Below are 13,574 nucleotides of genomic sequence, written 5' to 3' on the forward strand. Positions count from 1 at the left end.
TCCTTGTCTGTTCTGAGGGAACACATTTGGGAGCTCCATTTCTGGAGAGCTAACACATTTTTGTATGTTGAAGTTTTAAAAAATAATGGTTTATTTAGGTATGGCTTTCCTGCTGAAAGCAATGTGGATTTTTCATAGGCTGCAAAACTGTTAATAAACCATAATGTTTACTATTTAGATGGCAAACAAAGCAGTTCAATCTGGGTTCCTTACAAGTTCATTAATGCTGCCAGCATTGCCTGTTACCAGAATCATAAAGTATTAAATCTTCAATTTAGCAAACATTTAAAAAACAAATTTTACCTAGACTTTAATTCAACTGATTTCTGATTAAGTGAATTCAACTGGATTATTGATCATTTGATTAGAATAATGTTTTATGTGGGTGTCTGTTGGCAGGGGTAGGGGGGTTAGTGCAAAGTTTGGTGTGAATTTATGACATGCCATCAGGTCTTTTCTAATTGCTTATGTGGGCGTTTTAGTCCTAAATGCCTATGGAGCATACACCTTATGTGTTCTTTCCAAAGTGAATGCAAGAGCATTGAAGTGAGCTGCAGCACAACTGGGAAGCTAGTGCAAATACTGTAAATGCACAGTTGTGCTCACTCCATGTTAGTATTCCTGTCTGGTTAGCGTGTTGTGTTAAACTACATGTTCTCTATCTAACAGAGAAATGCACAAGATGAGCAGGATGAAGAAGAAAAAAAAGGGTTAAGAATAACTGTACTACTCCTAAGAAATTTTAGAAACAAGTTAGTCCGTTCCCAGAGATTGAGAGGCAAAACAAGGGCCATGGAGTATTAAAGCTTGCTTTGATTAAAGCTACTAGATTTTTATGTGCTTGAATAATGAACTCTGCTTTGAGAGAAGGACTTGAAACAGTGCTGGGTGTGGCATTTATTTTTTCCATGGGTTTGTTTGATAACATAATAGTTTATAGCATTTTTAAAAATGCTTTTCTAGGACACTGAACAGCAACAAAGTAGAAATAAACACTGAAAATGGTTAATACTTATTTTTGAACAGCTCTGCATGACATCTTTGAGCTTCTTTTCCACAAGGAAGTATAACAAAGCAAGTATTTATTTTATGTTCTTATAAATGATTTTCTTTATATTTTCTGTAAATATTGTGAATATTTTAATGCTGCCAACACTGTGATTAGGTGCATAAATAGCCTATAGTGTCACAGTTTCTCAAAGCCTGTGCCCACAGATAATTCTACACAGAAGGCTGACTGATGAATGAGTTTAGTTTATCAACACTGACAGTATCCAAGGGATTCAGAAAAGTATTCTTTGTAAAGGAAGGCAGACCATTTCTGTATTTCAGAAATTAATGGGGGAAATTAAGTGTGAATATCTGAGGATTTTTATAAGAAGCTGGGCTTGAGGCAGATACAGAAGTATTTAAGGATCCTGTGCTGTAGAGCTCTGTTTTCGATGAGGAGCTGCAAGCTCAAGAGCTGTACCAACAAATGTGTCTTAATTCCTGTGCTAGATGTCTTTTATTTTGCCTGCAAAAATTGGGTCCCTTCATAAGCAACAAACCTGCCAAAGCTGATGTGGACTTCAGGAAGTCTCATCTGCCAGCACAGATTTTTAATAATTACAGGTACCTAAGTTGCAAACTTGTGTTAGATTGTGATTTATTTATTTTTAATGGTCTGGAGAGTTATAACTGTACAAGTTTTGTTCGAAAAGTCTCTTAATGCAAGTGGAAGACTAGCAGCATCGATGAAAATACCTTAGACAACATCTGTAGATACAATAGGGGAAAAGGTGGGCTTTGAATCATCTTGGACACTCAGTAAGATAAAGTCCTATTGGGTCCCCTTGAATTTTCTTGCTACAAACAAAAACAGTTGCAGCCTGAGGCAAATAATTTTTCTGCATTGTGGGAGCAAAGCAATGTCCATTTCAGTACCTTAAGTAGGAAAAAGATGTTAATTAGATGATAGTTATCAGAAAATGCAGTAGTATGCAGGATAAGTGTTACTATGATAATAAAAAAAATACTGAAGAGCTTTTAAACATCTGAGAATGGAAATAACATACAGAGATGTGTTTTATGCTAATAAAGTAAATAAGACCTGTACTTTAGTTACATGATGTAGCATAACCTTATATGGAATTAATGTTGAGGGAAAAGTTTGGGGGTTTTAATTTATTTATTGGAGACATATTTTTCTTTTCTTTTAAGATAGGAAATGTTCTTCGGACAGAATTAACTAGGCCATTTACTAAATGGCCTTTTCAAACATGACATTTTCACAGGAGGCATACTCAGCAAAATTAGAAGGAAGAAGTATATTCTTTTCTCTGTTTTTTTTTTCTTTTCTATCAGAAGATAAAACTTACAAGAAATGAAACTTTCTGAAATCTGGAAAGATTTGGAAACCTATTTATAAATATCTGTACATGTAGTTCTTTCTTAGTAGACTGCAATGTTAGAGAAGAGCAATGGCTTGCATCTTGTAATACAAGCTTTTTAAGGAAAAATTTATTTTTTAAACTAGGGAAGCAAACACAGGAAGCTAAAGTTGGACTTAAAAATAAACTCAAAACCACCTATCTTGTCTAATAGTCTACCTTTCTAATAAAATTGAAATAAATCCTAAACTGTGCATATAATAGTCTATCTAGTATTAGTGGTCACTAAGTTGTGTTGCACAGGGTCCCACTTCTAATTAACTCATAATTTCATTGACAATAATACTGCAACATGATAATACATTACACCAGGACAAACTACCGTTGGAGAACTTCTGCATTGAATTGGCTGTCTGGTTAACCAGGTCTGTATGTCCTACTCTTTCTTGAACACAAATATTTGTTCTGGCATTTAAAAATGAATTCTCACTTGACTTGTATTTGACCTTGTGTGTCCATGGTGTTTCTCAGGAAGTGCAGGATCTTTTCTGCTTTGTCTTCACTATCTTTTTATTGTTGTCTTAATCATTATAGATCACCTTCGTGGCCTTCTGTGTCAGTAATTCCATTTTAAATTATGGATATTGATTTGTCTGTATATTTGCAATGTAAGCTACAGTGGGGTGCCCCTTGACCAGTTGTCTGAATAGTGTGAGGGTAGGAAAAAGGAAAGTGTCTAAGCAGGAGCTAATTGAGCTGGCTGCACAGACCTAAGCCCAGGTTTAACCAAAACAATAAAATTTCAAATTCCTATGTTTTATTAATAGTGTTTGTAATTTAAATGTTTTATTTAATGTTGAAATGGATTTGATTTGAAGAGTTTTCTCTATTGGTTGCTCTTTCCGGGAGAAAGGGGATATCTGGAGAAACGGTGTAAGAAATGCTGTTACTATCATTAAATTTCTTCCTAAGCCTTGGGAATTTACTTTCACAGAGTCCCTCTCTGTTTTACTGTCATAGCTGATACAATCCTTCAGAGGACTGTATAGTTCTGTGTCATTTTTGATAGCCTAGTTCAGGAAGAACAGATAGGAGGGGAAAATCGGTGTTGTCACGTGCATTTGTCCTCTTTGCAACCACTGACTTGGACACTATTATGGGTAATATTGGATAATAGTATGCATATTTTGTGTCTTTAAATGCCGAGACATATTTCAAGGTCAAACCAATACTGTCTTGGGCCCCAAGTAGCTCTTTGGGCATACATGTGGGGAAGGGAGATTTTGTGGTAAGCCTTAATAACATGTCTCTCAATGTTATTCCTGTGGTTTCAACTTTCCTGCCCCCCAGCAAAGAATTGTCTTGTACTTGCCATAAGCTGCAGAAAAAGCACACCAGGAAGAATTTCACATTGGCTTTCTTTGCTGATTATTGGTGCATGTGTGGAAACTCTCATATGCTAATTAGTACTTCCCATTTTACAGTTGGGGTGGAGAGGTGGTTAAGCACATATACTTTTGTTCCTTTCCCCACAAAATGAATCTTCTGTACAAGTAAATAAGAAAACACTTTCAAAGCACTACAAAGCAGGAAAACATTCCCATGGAGAGGATTTTGTGTAACTGAAAAAAGACCTTTCTGTCTGAAAAATTCTGGATACTGTAAAATGTATTATTCTCTTTTTGCTCTTTAGGAAGTAGGTCCCATTAAATGTCTTAACCTCTGACAATTTCATGGGTTTAGGTTCAGAACTTCAGTAAGAAACCATACCCCTCTTGGTTTATAGGGACAACGTGTGACTGTTACAAAAACACATGATTCTTTGAAGCAGTCTTTAAAGATGAGGGCTATAATTTAACATATATACAATGTCTAGTGTTCCAAAATCTTATCTGACTCTTCTTTTAGAAGAAAACTACTTGAATGTGTCTGTGCATTTCTTTCATCACTGCATACTTGCATGGTCTGCCTTCAGCAGATGAATCATGCACCTTACAGTCAGGCAGAGCCATTCGTTACAGATATTTATAGACTAAGCTTATGCAGTTCTGCTGCTTCTTAGTATTTTGCCACACACACCCATATAGCTTTCAGAAGACTTTGCTACTTTCAACCCAATTTGATGGAAAGGTAGAGGTTTCAAAGACTTTATAAAAATGAGGAGTCGGGTAGAGAAGAAGGACCCAAGTGAGTCATGCCATGTAAGGGAAAGGCAGTTGTAATGATGTAAGTTACTCACTTGGAGAGTCAGCCAAGAGCTGAGTGTGTGTTTGTATATATCGGTGTATGTTGGCCATCCACTTCGCCTGTGGATAGTTCAGAACCAGCCACATTGCACATCCCGTTGTTTATGCAGCCAGGAAGGAAGTACGGGTGAAGTTGAAGTATAAAGCAGGAGAAGACCAGAAAAGGATGATAAAAGGGGCTGGGAGTGGTGTGGAGGACAGGACTTGGGTAACGTAGCATTCTGCAGATTGGTTTCTTAGCAGACATTAATTTTGCTGCTCACAGACCTCCTGCTTTCATAAATTGCAGCTGAAACTTCCAGTGTTTGTTGTCATACTCAGGTGTTGCAGGCTAGTTGGATCTCTAATTTGAAGTGTTGCCCTGGGTATGTGTTTAATGTCTGTTGTTGAAAATTCTTGTGTTATCTGAGAAATAAAAAAATATTTTCTTTGTAACTGAAGATGTTTGCCACCTTTTTAGTTAAGAGAAAAAAAAAATCTCTCCTTGCTGCTGATAAACATCTTAAGTAATCATAATTATTTTAAAGCTACTCAGATTATGATCTTTTTCTGCTTTCTTTTTGCTCTATAAGCCACATGGAAATACTGCCCCTTGAGAGTAGCGTGCTTGCTGTATTCATGGAGCTTGTACCCACAGTACCAGAAGAGCCTGAGATGAATGTTTCCTTTGATCTGCTGTACTGAGTGCAGGGCTGGAAGCCTAGTAACAGAATCGGGGTTAGAATGGATTGCTTGTTTAGTAGATGCTCTCCTTGTATGTTAATTTCTTCATCTAAAATAAGACTTTCCTTGGAAGTGCTACAAATGTTGCTACTGATAATTGTAGTTATTTATGCTACCACTATCACCTCTATCTTTTCTTTTTCAAAAGGGGTACTATCACCACACTATAGTTTTCTTTTTTTCAGCAGGAATTTAAAAAAAAAAAAAAAAAAGGAGGATTTGGTCAAGTCTTAAGCATCTCTAGAGGCTATATATCAGCTAGGCTGGTATATAACTCTGAGGATGTAGCAAGGAGTGGTCAAAAATTCAGTGATTATTGTGGTGGAACTGTGTATTTGTAGAATGAAATTAAAGGATACATTTTTTCCAGTATTATTTCAATATTTTCCCTCAATTGGCCTGTTAACAGGGCAGTTGTATTCTTTCTCCCTTATTCTCTTTTTTGGCAAAGTAGAGCTGACCGAATCCACAAACTAACATCTGCTTCCGTCAGTCTGTTACTAGTGTGATAAATATATTGCAAATATGTTATTTACCTCAAAATTGGTAACTGCCGTTCATCTTTAGTCTGCATTCCTACAAATAAGCTATGCTTGAATTTGGTTTTGTTTCTTCTTTTGTTAAATCTGGAGTAAGAAGTCCTTTTCTGGGGAAAAATAAAATTCTCCGTATCTTTTTATAAAATCACTTCTCTTTTTTGGACAGGCAATAAAAATGAGAAGTTAGTGTTAGAAACAGTAATGTTGACAAAATACATTTTGGCTTCCTGGCTTCTAAATTTGAAAGCTTGAAATATTTTGATAAACATGTCACAAGATCAAATGATAGCAAGAAAAAGATTGCTTATATGTTTGTGTACATACAAAATCGACCTTTGTGATGCAGCTTAACATCTAAACACTAAAAGCAGTCATTTGTTTTGACAGCAGAATTAATTGAGGCTAAAACAGTCGAAATTCCACTTGTATCAAGCTGTTCATTAGGAATTGCTGTCCGGCTTTAGTGCTGTCAGAAAAATAACCTGTTCTGCTCTGATTAAATAGCAGAATGATGGTTGGTCCACTGAATTTGAGAGAGAGGTTGAATAAACTTTCTACTGTGGAAACAATTCAGAAGTGACACGCTGCAAGGGGGGTCAGAATGTGCATTGATATCCAGCTGAGCTGTCAACTGGCACTGAGCCAGGCACGCAAAGCTTTGCCATTTGAAGCAGCATGTGAAGCATATGCAGTTTAAAAAAAATTGTCCTCCGTTCATGCATGATTTACTCTCAAAGAGACAAACTTTTGTTTTTATCAAAAACAAGAATATGGTTTGTTATCGTATTTGTAACTATAAGTACAGATTTACAGAGTTTTTTTAAAAGCTTTTGCTTGACATGGATATGTTAATGTTTATATGTGTGCATGTGTGTGTGTAAACTGATTCCTCGGATGGGGGGGTAGGGCAGATTTTTTTTTTGAGTGTCTGAGTCTTTCCAGTCATTGAAAATTAAATGTAGTTAATAAAAAAATATGCTTGGGTGGGATAACGTTTCTTTCTGTCATGCATACCTCCCTTAAACTAGAAAGAAGACAGTTTCCAAAAGCAGATGCAAATGTAAAGCAGTTTTTAGTTGATTTGTTGACTTCTTGATTTGTTTACCTTTTTAGCTCCGCAGGATTTTCCAGTTCATTGATACACTTACAGGGGGCTCTTTTTCAGGGTATGACATAATATTATGTTTTCCTTCCTGGTAATAATAATTGGCTTTTGTATTTCCCTTGTTTGTTTAAGATCCAACAGTAAAACTTTTTCCTCTCTATTGAGGAAAGTGCAAATTATTTTATTGTTTTGACCTTAGGAAAACATTCTCCCAGTGTCTCCCTCACGTAGCTTTTGTGTAAGAGGTATACAGGTAGGGTTTTGTGGAGACAGGTTTTGTAACTCTTTTCAAGACAGTTGACAGGAAACTTGACTGTCTTCAAGATAATTAGTGTCACTTTGTAGATAAATTAAGTAGCAGGTGTAAGGTTGTTATTTATAAACTCTTCCATAGTTGCCTTGTGTATACAAGATGATCAAGGGTCTGGGAAGCCGGCCATATGAGGATAGGCTGAGAGAGCTGGGCTTGTTCAGCCTTGAGAAAAGGAGGCTTAGAGGTGATCTCATCACCACGTACCAGTACTTAAACGGGAGCTACACAAAAGATGGAGACTCCCTTTTTACAAGGAGTCACATGGTGAGGACAAGGGGTAACGGGTACAAGTTACTCCCAGGGAGATTCCGATTGGACACAAGAAGTAAATTTTTCACAGTGAGAACAGTCAATCATTGGAATAATCCCCCCAGGGAAGTGGTTGACTCCGCTACGCTGAACACGTTTAAGACTCAGCTGGACGTGGTGCTGGGCCATCTCATCTAGATTGTGCAAATTCTTGCCTAGAAAGGTTGGATCAGATGATCCTTGAGGTCCCTTCCAACCTGGTATTCTATGATTCTATGATACTCTGAAAATACTGTTCCCATAGACATGGGCTAAATATGTAGTAGATACTGTAATATAATTTACAGTGCAATTATATTTTCTTCATTCATCTTTGAATAAGACTAATATCTCCTTGTTACTGGCCATCCACTTTGCCTCTTCGTGTCATGAAAGCCCACATACTCACATGCCTCTTGTAAGAAGAAAAACAGTACATGTATTTTCTCAACAGTCTAGGAGATGCATCCCAAGCTGCAGACCCACTGGTGCTTAATTTATGCCAGTTTCACTTATTGTAAGTTATTAGATTAATTAAAATAAAAAATTTATATTTATTCAAATTACCTTTTGCCTTTCATGTTCCAGCAAACCAGAGCTTCCTCATTTTCCAGAGCCTAAGAACTGACCCATTCCTGATGTATTTGCTTCAGTCTCTTGTCAAATAGCAACTGTCTGCTTCCGTGTGTCCATAACACTATCATCCATTTGCCTTTTCTTCATGTCCATATCTGTCCCAGCTGGTAGAATGCTGTGAGCTGCAGCAGCTTGCCTTGGAAAATGCTTTAGGATGATGTTTGGTGGGATTGTTTACATACAATTAGAGGAGCTTACTGATTTTTGATGCTTGCTCCCTTTGTAGAATACTGAATTCTCATTAGCATCCTGATAGCTAGGTATGTATCCTTAAGTGACTGAAATCCCACTAGATACTCATATCTCTTTCTGTTATAAAGCCTAATCTTCATTTATGCACTGTATTATTTTTTTCTGTTCTGTGTGTGTACAGTAACAAATACTTTCAAGTTTACGTACATGTATTTGAGATGCTTAAGCCATAGTTACCATTCTGTCGATCAATGTAATGACAGGCAGATCGGACTGTAAAGAAGTTATCTTAAGCCTGAAAATATCCATGCTTAACCCAACAAAACATTAATTCAGAGACTTTTGCAAGGGTTGGACTAGATCTCAGCTATAGCTTTTTACTTGCTCCAATAACTGTCTTAAAATGTATTTTTGATTTTTACCGTGCTGCTTTAGTTCTAGTATTTGCTTTTATTTTGTGTTTATATGAATGCTTGAGGAAAGGCTTCCTTCTCAATTCACATTGTTGTCTTGTCTTGTTATGAGAAAAAGAATGAAGGAAATCTCAATGCTTTGACTGTAGTACTGCAAAATATTGTTATTATCACCATTATTGCAGTATGGCTACGTCTTGATGGTCCTTTTCGGTGCTTTGGGCTATCGTGTGGCAGGGACTTTAGAGACTGCTCCGGGGAATGACTTCAGCCCCCGACATCAGCAATACTTCTTAAATGTAAAACAACTGTTTTTTTTTTTTCTTTGGATGTTGCAATGGACAGTGAATCTGTGTACTTGCTTCAGAAATATTGGCCATTATAATCTTCCAGATTTTGAGCTGAAACCCTTGTTGGTGTTAAACATTTGTGTATAATTCAGTCATTGGGCACAAGTCTGTTAAGAAAACTTTTCTGCCTCATAGAGAAGAGGTAGTGCATCCAGCTTAAAATCTTCATGTAGCTGTTACAAAAGCTATTGTGATACCAGCGCATGAGTTTGCATGCTTTGACTTGCATCTATGTATTACATCTCTCTGGCAATCTCCATTAACGTTAACCCACTGGGAGTTTTTGACTATACCATCTAATGATTAAGGAATCAGGAATCAGAGAGATAGATGTTATGGTGGTTCAGAGAAGAAAGCTTGTTGTGTGGGGTGTGGGGTTTTTTTTCCTTTTTTTTTTTTTTTTTTCCAGTGGTAGTGCAGATGGTTTTGTTTCCATATATGCAAGTACAGTGGACAATGCAGGGGAACTTCTTAAGAAAGCATCTGAATCCCTTATTGATGCTATGCTCCCATAGCAATATATGTGCCTAAGGCCTTTTGGCTGGCTAGGAGACTGCAGCTGGTTCTAGCAGGAGACGATGTGGTCACAGTATACACTTCTGGCTGGGCTACAGTATTATTGCCTCTTTGGGCACAAAGACATCTGCCCACAGGAGACTCCAGCTCTTATGTGGGCTACCAAAAGCTCATCACAGCTATCCTGTTTTCTAAATTAGTTCATCGTAGAGCACCACAGAAAATGGCTATTTCTGTGATGTTATTTTGGTTTAAAAATACTGCCTCCCAGGCAAAACATGGTACTCTTTAGAGCAGGCATATAGGAAGCAGAACTGTTGGGAGATCTGAAGTTACAGAACAAAACTCTAAGAAAATTAAAAACTGCTACAAATTTCACTCTACTCTGCTCAAAAGGGCAAAACGTATGAATTTGCTTTTGCTGCAAGCAAATAATGCAACATGTTGTATTGGTGGGAGCGGGTTAAATACAAATTTTACAAAACCAGCAAACATCTTTGGGCATTGGAGGAAAATGCTGAACTTAATTTCTTTATGCTTGTGGATTCATTAGGAACAGCCACTGGTGTCTTGAGCTTCTGAGATTCAAAGGATGAAGGGCCCCATAGAAATTTGGGTTAAGTAGGAAAAGTAAGTTAGGATGAAAAGATGCTTTCAAATTGTAACTGAGTCACACAATCCGTTGTAAAAAAATGCTATTTTAATGATTGTTATGTACCTGTCCTGCAGTAAAGCAGCTAGTAGATGCAAGGAAAGGAAAGAGAGCACATGCAGGGAGAAGGGACTCCTATGATAACTCCACTCATTTTAGTGAAGCTAATAAGCTAATAGGTATCATTAAGAAGAAGGTGTATTTAAAATTTCCGAGTTAACTTCATAAACGTTAGTGAAAAGTGGGACCTGCTTACTGAAATTTTTTGCACAGCTTCCATCTCATTACTATCTCAGGCAATTCTTCAGTAACTGAGATTTTTTTCAGATTGCATTTTATAGTCTTCCCTATAAGAAAAGAATACATATGACAAGAGTGAAGTGAATTGAGGGGGGGGGGGGGTGATGACACTAGCCTTTGTTAAATCTAATTGAAAATGCTAATCTGATCTTTGTATCTGTGTGTTTCTGTACTAAACATGAATGTTTGTCACTTCAAATAAAAAGTTTATCAAGCTGTAAAAAAAACCTTCAAAGATAAGTGCTAGGCAAGTGCAATGGACAAAATACAGGAATTTGGATGTGCTGTTAAAGACAATCTTTGCTTTCTGCTTGTGTTAGAAGTGAAAGATACTGATCTGAAATAAGGGTGAGTTTTACTTGAGTCTTGAATATTTATTTTAATCATTAGTGCAAAAGTCTTAAAAGTCTGGGGATCAGTCTTAGTAGCTGGAAAGGGTAAAGAAAAAGATGGTATTCTGAAAAAGCTTGAGTATTGTTTTTCTCTAAAAATATGTTTAAGTCTCTGTTGTTTACAGTGTTTTCCTTCTGTTTTTGTTTTGGGGATGAGTGTGGTTGGTTTGGCTTTTGTGTTTTTTTTTTTCCTGGCCAAATGGGAATATGTATAGAAGCAAGAAACAGAATTAGTGTTGAATTCTTAGCAAAGTGATGAAAAATATATTGTGTGAAGTGTAGTGCTGAAGTAATGGATTTGTTCTTCAGCTTCTACGTTTTATGGTATTTTTCTGAATTTCTTGCTCAATATATTTTGAACAATGGAGTTTAAATTCCTAAAATAAAATGTTGATGAAATCAGTGTGGGGATGTAGACATGTACAGTTCTCTAAATCAATTTTTATGGATTTTTTTTTGCTGTTTTTTGTTTTGTGAGATACCCAGATTTGCTGATTTGTGGAGCACACTGTCTTTGGTTTACTGTGAATTTAGTGGAGAGAAGGGACTGGAAGACCAGCTTAAAATGCCCATGTATTTACAATATTTAGTAGAATGAGAAAGCTATTAGGAATTTATATTTCATCTTGTATTGAATAAGTAGACTTGTATTTGAAATTATTTAATAATTGAAGTTTAAAGGGCAGTTAAGACTGCCATTTGAGATCGGTCTTTTGAATATTCTGCTCTCAAGAGCTTCAGACAATTACATTATGATAAATGAGATATTGATGGGTTCTAGTCCCAGATTCTCATCCTGCTGCTAGTTTTACAGGCACTCAGATCTTTTTTTTTACTGGCAGGGAAAATTTTGCAAACGCGGTCTTATTTGCAATAATTAGTCATTGCTTTGAGCACACCTTTTTTTTTTAAAAAAAAATCATTAGAAGTCTGCAAAATTTCAAAGAAAATATCTGGTAGATTTTATCTAATATGCCTAAAATAATTCAATTTGCTTAACATTGGTGAGTATTGAGTTACATTGTCACTTCTCAATTGTCTTTCTATTTGTTTGACAAACATAATTTTTTTCATTTGCAGTTTTGAGAAATGCTATCAAAATATAGTGTTTATGTTGAGTTGAACACAATTTTGCACTGCAAGAGTTAAATATACATACTGGGGGTTACACTACAAATAGAACCATTTGAGGTACTTCACTGCATGAATCAAATACAAATTAATCCCAGTTGTGTGATTTACAATGCTAATTCACAGCTAAATTTTCTTTTGCTTTCATTGTGGCATCTCTAATTGCAGTATGATGATTTGCTATGGTGTGCTATTTAAAATCAAACTGAAGCTTGTAGTCTCCATGTTTCTTGTATCTGAGATCTGTTTATATCAGCTATTTATTTTAAGACTGAGAGTATGACATATGCATTTTGAAAAGAGTACAAGTGAAAATCCTGGAAAATACTTTCAAATATACCTTTTATTTTATGTGAAACACCCTGAAAATTGCACAGCTCTTGGTTTTATGGTGGATGCTCACAAATAATCATAACTTCATAATAAAGATAAATAAATCAGAGCACTTACTAGCAGGTATGTTTTAGGGCAGGAGTGAAAGTAGTTTCTGTATGTGAGGTTTCCACAATCGCTTTACTTCCAGTTGGTTTTAACTGAAATTTTCGAGATTTTAAACTTACACTTGAAGTAGTTGCATAAGCGCGCGGGGCGAATTTTGGCTGCCTTCAAATATAGAATTGGGAACATGTGTGCCTCCCCTTCCCCCCCATATCTTATCTGTAATGTGCCTATATGTAAACTTGTGTGCACTAAACTTTTGTTTTTTCTTGTGTGGATACAGTTGCAAGCTACTGTTTCAAACAGGAGCCAAAGGGTTCATTCTTAGTATGGGCTGAAAGTAATGGTGCTTGCCTGCATGTGCTGTTTTCTTTGTTCTTTCACCAAGTGCTGGTGTGATTCTGCCGTTCCCTGAACAAGGTCCTGTGGAAAATCACTGTTTTTTCTGCTTGTTTACTCCCCAAAATGGCTCATAGTGGGGTTAAATAAATTCTAGACCTGGCCAGACTTGAAAGAATGAGGATTAGGACTTCACTTTGCAATGACAATTGACTGTGACCTTATGCCAACTGTCATGGAAAACTGTAATAATTAATTTATTTAGATACAGCACTTAACTAGTGTTTCCTGCTTTTTTGTCCTGTTTAGTCTTAATGATTTAAAGTTTTTTATCTTCTTCATTGCTATGTTTAAGATTCTGCATGCCACTTTTAACTGTCTAGGTAATTGGCTATCAAGAGGAAACAGAAGAACTAACAACACAGAATTAGCAAAAGTGTGAATCTCAGAATTAGGGCTACAGCTATGCTTTTTTTCTTTTTGATTTTTCTTTAAGTAGCACTTGTTTGTTAAAAGAAGATGAATTGTAAACTTGACACTGCTACTATATTATAGATGCGATTTTGAATGAGAAGAGGACACCAATTAGAGATGTTTCATGTGGTCGTAATAACATAGGCAATTGAATT

The 13,574-nt window shown here is 36.3% G+C and overlaps 1 protein-coding gene across 6 annotated transcripts in view; it reads left to right on the top strand.

The window, feature by feature from the left end:
* Positions 1–13,574, top strand: part of FCHO2 (FCH and mu domain containing endocytic adaptor 2) — a 101,673-nt gene that overhangs the window by 38,108 nt on the left and 49,991 nt on the right. The gene's annotated exons all lie outside the window — the stretch shown is intronic.

Source organism: Nipponia nippon, unplaced genomic scaffold (assembly GCF_047370975.1).
Source record: "Nipponia nippon isolate SJK-2023a ecotype South Korea unplaced genomic scaffold, ASM4737097v1 scaffold_8, whole genome shotgun sequence".
Classification (NCBI taxonomy): Eukaryota; Metazoa; Chordata; class Aves; order Pelecaniformes; family Threskiornithidae; genus Nipponia; species Nipponia nippon.